This window comes from Euprymna scolopes, chromosome 20 (assembly GCF_053919585.1).
Source record: "Euprymna scolopes isolate OS-2025 chromosome 20, ASM5391958v1, whole genome shotgun sequence".
NCBI lineage: Eukaryota > Metazoa > Mollusca > Cephalopoda > Sepiida > Sepiolidae > Euprymna > Euprymna scolopes.
In genome coordinates, this window is record NC_136501.1 from 98,927,008 (window position 1) to 98,937,007 (window position 10,000).

The 10,000-nt window shown below is 21.6% G+C and overlaps 1 protein-coding gene across 6 annotated transcripts in view; it reads left to right on the forward strand.

The window, feature by feature from the left end:
- Nucleotides 1-10,000, forward strand: part of LOC145241553 (uncharacterized) — an 811,530-nt gene that overhangs the window by 7,372 nt on the left and 794,158 nt on the right. The gene's annotated exons all lie outside the window — the stretch shown is intronic.

Below are 10,000 nucleotides of genomic sequence, written 5' to 3' on the forward strand. Positions count from 1 at the left end.
ATATACATGTGTGTATATACCTATATAAACATATGTGTATAAATGTATATGTATATGCTAATACGTATACCTGTGTGTATTTATCCATATATATATATATATATATATATATATATATATATATAAATGTATATGTATATATATATATATATATATTAATTTATATGCATGTATATATGTATATATTCATGTATATACATGTACATGTGTATATATTAATATATATATACAGTTATATGTGTATATATTCATATATACATGTATATGTGTATATATTCATATATACATGCATATGTGTATATATTCATATATACATGTATATGTGTATATATTCATATATACATGTACATGTGTATATATTCATATATACATGTACATGTGTATATATTAATATATACATGTAAATGTGTATATATTCATATATATATATATATATATGTACATGTGTATATATTCATATATACATGTACATGTGTATATATTCATATATACATGGGCATGTGCATATATTCATATATACATGTGCATGTGTATATATTCATATATACATGTACATGTGTGTATGTTCATAAATACATATGCATGTGTATATATTCATATATATACATGTATAAGTGTATAAATTGATATATATATACAGGTAAAAGTGTATAAATTGATATATATATACAGGTAAAAGTGTATATATTGATATATATATATATGTAAAAGTGTATATATTGATATATATATACATTTATAAGTGTATATATTAATATATATACATGTATAAGTGTATATATATATGCGGGAATAAGTGTATATATTGATATATATATACATTTATAAGTGTATATATTAATATATATACATGTATAAGTGTATATATATGCGTGAATAAGTGTATATATTGATATATATATATATAAATGTATAAGTTTATATATTGATATATATATACATGTATATTGTATATATTGATATATATATAAACATGTATAAGTGCATGTATTGATATATATATATACATGCATAAGTGTATATATTGATATGTATATATTGATATATATATACATGTACAAGTGAATATATTGATATGTATATATATGTAAAAGTGTATATATTCATATATATATATATATAGACATAAGTGTATGTATTCAAATATATATACATGTACGTGTGTATATATTCACATATATATGCATGTATGTGTGTATATATTACCATATATACATGTATGTGTGTATATATTAACATATATACATGTATGTGTGTATATATTCATATATATACATGTATGTGTGTATATATTCATATATATACATGTGTGTGTATATATTCATATATATACATGTAAGTGTATATATTCATATATATACGTGTATGTGTATATATTCATATACGTTTATATATATTCATATATATATATACATGTATGTTTTTACATATTCATATATATATATATACATATACATACATGTGTGTGTATATATTCATATATATACATGTATGTTTGTATATATTCATATATATACATGTATGTTTGTATATATTCATATATATATACATGTATGTTTGTATATATTAATATATATACATGTATGTGTGTATATATTCATATATACATGTATGTGTGTATATATTCATATATATACATGTATGTGTGTATATATTCATATATATACATGTATGTGTGTATATATTCATATATATACATGTATGTGTGTATAGGGTCATATATATTCATTTATGTGTGTATATGTTCATATATATACATGAATGTGTGTATATATTCATATATATTTACATATGTGTGTATATATTCATATACATGAATGTGTATATATTCATATATATACATATAGGCGTGTATATATTCATATACATATATGTGTGTATATATTCATATATATATATACATGTATGGATATATATTCATATATATACATGTATGGGTATATATTCATATATATATATACACGTATGTGTATATATTCATGTATATATACATGTATGTGTGTATATTCATATATATACATGTATGTGTGTATATTCATATATATACATGTATGTGTGTATATTCATATATATACATGTATGTGTGTATATTCATATATATACATGTATATGTGTATATTCATATATATATACATGTATGTGTGTATATTCATATATATATACATGTATGTGTGTATATTCATATATATATACATGTATGTGTTTATATATTCATATATATACATGTATATGTGTATATATTCATCTATATACATGTATATGTGTATATATTCATCTATATACATGTATGTGTGTATGTATTCATATATATATACATGTATATGTGTATATATATATATATATATATACATGGATGCGTGTATATATTCATATATATACATGGATGTGTGTATATATTCATAAGATATACATGTATGTGTGTATATATTCATATATATACATGTATGTGTGTATATATGCATGTATATATACATGTATAAGTGTATATATTCATAAAGATATACATGTGTGTATATATTCATATATATACATGTATGTGTGTATATATTCATATATATATATATATGTATGTGTGTATATATTCATATATATATATATATATGTATGTGTGTATATATTCATATATATGTACATGTATGTGTGTATATATTCATATATATGTACATGTATGTGTGTATATATTCATATATATATACATGTATGTGTGTATATATTCATATATATATACATGTATGTGTGTATATATTCATATATATGTACATGTATGTGTGTATATATTCATATATATATAAATGTGTGTGTATATATTCATATATATATATACATGTGTGGGTGTATATATGCATATATATACATGTGTGGGTGTATATATGCATATATATACATGTGTGTGTGTATATATGCATATATATACATGTATGTGTGTATATATGCATATATATACATGTATGTGTGTATATATGCATATATATACATGTATGTGTGTATATATGCATATATATATACATGTATGTGTGTATGTATGCATATATATACATGTATGTGTGTATATATGCATATATATACATGTATGTGTGTATATATGCATATATATACATGTATGTGTATATATGCATATATATACATGTATGTGTGTATATATTCATATAAATACATGTATGTATGTATATATTAATATATATATATACATGTGCGTGTGTATATATTCATATATACACATGTATGTGTTTATATATTCATATATATATACATGTATTCGTGTATATATTCATATTTATATATCCATGTGTGTATATATTCATATATACATGTATGTGTATATATTCTTATATATATGCATGTATGTGTGTATATATTAATATATACATGTATGTGTGTATATTCATATATATACATGTATGTGTGCATATATTCATATATATACAGGTATGTGTGCATATATTCATATATATACATGTATGTGTGCATATATTCATATATATACATGTATGTGTGCATATATTCATATATATACATGTATGTGTGCATATATTCATATATATACATGTATGTGTGCATATATTCATATATATACATGTATGTGTGCATATATTCATATATATACATGTATGTGTGCATATATTCATATATATACATGTATGTGTGCATATATTCATATATATACATGTATGTGTGCATATATTCATATATATACATGTATGTGTGTATATATTCATATATATGCATGTATGTGTGTATATATTCATATATATATGCATGTATGTGTGTATATATTCATATATATATGCATGTATGTGTGTATATATTCATATATATGCATATATGTGTGTATATATTCATATACATGCATGTATGTGTGTATATATTCATATATATACATTTGTGTGTATATAATAATTTATATGCATGTATGTGTATATATTCATATATATATGCATGTATGTGTATATATTCATATATATATGCATGTATGTGTATATATTCACATATATATATGCATGTATGTGTGTATATAGTCATATGTATATGACTGTATGTGTGTGTATATTCATATATATACATGTATGAGTGTATATATTCATATATATATATATATATATATTCATATATATATATATATATATTCATATATATATGCATGTGTGTATATATTCATATATATATGCATGTGTGTATATATTCATATATATATGCATGTGTGTATATATTCATATATATATGCATGTGTGTATATATTCATATATATATGCATGTGTGTATATATTCATATATATATGCATGTGTGTATATATTCATATATATATGCATGTGTGTATATATTCATATATATATATGCATGTGTGTATATATTCATATATATATATGCATGTGTGTATATATTCATATATATATGCATGTGTGTATATATTCATATATATATGCATGTGTGTATATATTCATATATATATATGCATGTGTGTATATATTCATATATATATATGCATATGTGTGTATATATTCACATATACATACATATGTGTATATATATCCAAATATATATATATATATACATATCTCTGTATATATAAACGGATGCATATGTATGTGTATACAGTTAAATATACACATGTATGGAGGTGTATATATTCATATATACATATGTATGGAGTGTTTCTATTCATATATGCATATGTATGAAGGGGTATATATTCATATATACATATGTATGGAGGTGTATATATTCATATATACATATGTCTGGTGTGTATATAGTCATATATACATATGTATTGGTGTGTATATATTCGTATATACATATGGGTTCATATATAAATCTATGCATATGTATACACATAAGTATATACATATTCATATATACATCTGTGTGTATAAAGCATATATATATCTTATGCATTTCCATATATTTATATATATATATATATATATTTATATATATACATGTGTATATACTCATATATATATATGCACATGTGTGCATGCATATATTCATATGTATGTGCATATGCTTGGGTGCCTATATTCATATATGTCCAAATGTATGTGTGCATTTTTTCATAAACAATTACATGTGTGCATATATTCATATATATCCACATGCACGTGTGGATTTCTTCATATACATGCGTATGTATGTGTGCATATTTTTTATTATTTATATACATTTGTGCGTATGCATATATTCATAAATATGCATGTGTATGTGTGCATATATGTATATATACATATATATACATAGGTGTGTGCATATATTTGCATATTTATGCATATTTATGGGCGAATATGTTAATATATATAAATATGTATGTGTATATATTGTCATATAAATACATATGTATGTGTATATACTCGTATATATACATGCATATGTGTATATATATATATTAGTATAATTAAATATGTGGATATTTTTATATTCATATACATAGGTGTATATATATATTAATATAGATACACATGGATATAAATATGAATATATATACACATGGATATATATATAGAGAAAAATATATACATATGGATGTATATACATATATGGTTATGTATATACACATGGATGTATATATATATGAATGTATATACCCATACATGTATATATTGATGTCTGCACACATGTATGTATATATATATATATGAATGTATATATATATATACACACACATACATGTATATATACACATGCAGGTATATATATGAATGTATATACACATGGATGTATATATACATATGAATGTATGTACACATGGATGTATATATATATGAATGTATATACACATGGATGTATATATATATGAATGTATATACACATGTGTGTATATATATGAATGTATATATATATGAATGTATATACACATGGATGTATATATATGAATGTATATACACATGGATGTATATATGTATATATGAATGTATATACATATGGATGTATATATATATGAATTTATATACACATGGATCTATATATATATGAATGTATATACACATGGATGTATATCTATATGAATGTATATACACATCGATGTATATATATAAATATATATACACATCGATGTATATATATGAATGTATATAAACATGGATGTATATATATGAATGTATATACACATTTATATATATATATTAATATATATAAGCATTGATGTATATATATGAATATATATATATATATATATATATATATATATATATATATATATATATACATGGGTGTATATATATACATATGGATGTATATATATATATATATATTAATATACACATGGATGTATATATATTTATGTGAATACATATATGTATACATATATATATTCATATAAATACACATGGATGTAGATGTATATATCTATTCATATATATATATACACATGGACGTATATATGTATATATATATATATATATATATATATATATACGCATCAATCCATATATATATATATTCATATATAGTCATGGATATATATATATATATTCGTATATATACACATGGATGCATATATATATATATATACATGGATGCATATATATATTTTTATATATACACATGGATGCATATATATATTATGTATATACCCGTTGATATGTATATATATTCATATATATACACAGGAATGTATATATATTATTTTATACGGATATGTGCATGTATATATTTTCATAAATACATACATATGTATGTGTATATATACACAACTACTTGCATTTGTATATACATACGTACCTCCATGCATGTAGATATACACGTATGGGTATATATACATGTGTGTGTATACATTCATATATGTGTGTATATGTATTTACATGTGTACATGTTTGTGTATATATATTCATAAAGATATGTTTATATATAATGTTTTTTATTCGTGTATGTGTGTATATATTCATGTATGTACATATTTGTATATAATCATTTTTATACATGTATTTGTATGTATATATACATTTTTAAACATGCAGTGCATATATATATTTTTTACACACGTATGTGTATACAAAATAAAAGTATATTAAGCTATATATATTCATTCATGTGCATGTATGTTTAGATATTCATATATGTACATTTACGTGTATATATATGTATTCATATGTACAAATAAATACATACATATCTGTATATGTATACGTATGTATATATATATATATATCATTGTATACATATATATATATATATATATATATTTATATATATATATATACCTTATTGACACCAATTGCTTTATATAGGAAGATATATAAAAAACATATATGCACATATATGTAAATGTACGTGTATATACATATCTGTCTGTGTATATGTACATATACACATATAAATGTGTATATTTGTGCACATATATATATATATATAATGTTATATATATACTATATGTAAGTTATTTCTCTATATATACATGTATATAAATAGGTGTGTATACTTAGTTTTTTTCGTGTAGGTACGTATACATGTATATATGTGTAGATATGCTTCGATGGGTATAGATGTACATGTAAGTATATATGCATGTGTTTGTTTATTTATATCTGTGTATATGCGTAGAAATTCATAAACAATCATATATACATAAAGGTGGTTATGTATACATCGATGTGTATATAATATATGCGTGTATATGTATGTGTATATGCATAAATGTATGGGAATATACGTGTATATATATACAACAATGTATATATATAAATATATATACATATGTATATATATACGTCTATTAACGTGTTTGCATATGTACGCATATATATATATATGCATGAATATGTATATATATACGTACATATATAAATAGGTATATATACATATGTGTGAATACATACGTATATGTGTATATATTAAATACGTATATACAGTATATATATGTGTGTACATACATACATACGTATATAAATGTATATATATACATGTGTATATATGTACATATACTGAAAACAATATGCACATGTGTATATGCATGTGTATATATACGCAGTCAATCATGTATGTGCATATATATTAACATATATATTACATGTACGTGCATGTGTACAGAATATATATACATATATATACATGTATGTGTATATACAACACTATACATATGTGTTTAGATATATGCATATATGTATAAATATTTACACATAAAAGCGTGTGTCTATATATAAGTATTCACACATATTTGCGCATGTGTATATATAACGCATGTCTACATGTGTATATATATATATATATATATATATATATATATAAATATATACATGTATGCGTATAAACACATCTATACACGGATGGGTGTGTATATAGGGGTATACAAATATATATATATATATATGTATTTCATTAATACATATATTCAAATACATGTATTAATACAATACAATGTATGTGTATATATACCCATTTACACATCCATGTGTATATATACAGGTGTATACATCTGTTAATATATACACGTTTATACATTCATGTGTATATAAACACATGCATGTATATTTGCATATGCACATATTAATACATGTTCGTGTATATATACACATATATACTTGTGTGTATACACACATTTATACATGTATTTGCATATACACACATTTATTCAATATTTGTGTATATGCACTTTTGTACATGTGTGTACATGCACACATTTATACATATGTGTTTATATGCACACATATATACATATGCATGTATATATTTACACACATAGACATATACGTACGTGTATATGTACACACATATTTACATACATGTGTGCATATATACACACACTTGTGTATATATACATATATGCATGCATGTGTTTATATACGCATATATATATGTTTGTGTGCATATACACACATATATACTGGTGTGTGTATAAATATACACCTATACATGTTTTTATATATACATTTATACGTGTATATATGTATAAGTGTATATATATGTTTATATATACTTATGTATATTTATATAGTGCCATATATATATATATATATATATATATATATATATATATATGTATATAGATAATTGTATGTGTATACATATATACATTAATTTAGGTTTTATATGTATATATATATATACACATGTACACGTGTATATATAGAATTCACGTGTATTTTATATATGCATATATATATACATATATGTGTACGTATACATGCGTTATATAAACATGTGTGTATATACAGATACATGTATGTGTGCACATACATATGTATATATGTTTGAATGTGTATATATATTTACATACACATATATACACATGCACGTTAGTATGTATGTATATATATACATTGTTATATATATATATATATATATATATTAATGTGCATATGTATGCATGTATGTTTTATATATTTATGTATGCGTGTAGTGTATATATACATGTTCGTTTATACATACGCTTTTGCATTTATAAATGCATGTTTGTTGGTATGCATATGTGTATATATGTGTGGGTGGGTGTCATTGTTTACATACATTTATAATATATAGATACGTGTGGGTCTATATATACATGTGTGTGTTTCTACATATACATATGTGTTTCTGTTGCTATGTATACATGTATATGTATCTGTGTTTATATATATATTTACATGGATAATGCGTGTGGCTTTCTATATATGCATCGATATATGTGTGTTTCTCTCTCTCTCCTCTCTCTCTCTCTCTATATATATATATATATGCATGGATATGTGTGTTTATATATATATACATATATATATATATATATGGGTGTCTCTCTCTCTCTCTCTCTCTCTCTCTCTCTCTATATATATATATATATATATATATATATATATATATAGGTGTGTGTTTCTATATATACATGGATAAGGTGTTGTTTCTATGTATACAGTGATATATGTTGGTGTTTCTATATATATCTATATATGGATATATGTGGGGGTTTCTTTATATACATTGATATATGTGTGTGTATATATATATATATATATATATATATATACTGCTGTTTGTATATGCACGTGTTTATATATGCATTCATTTATAGACGTGTGTATATATATGTATGCG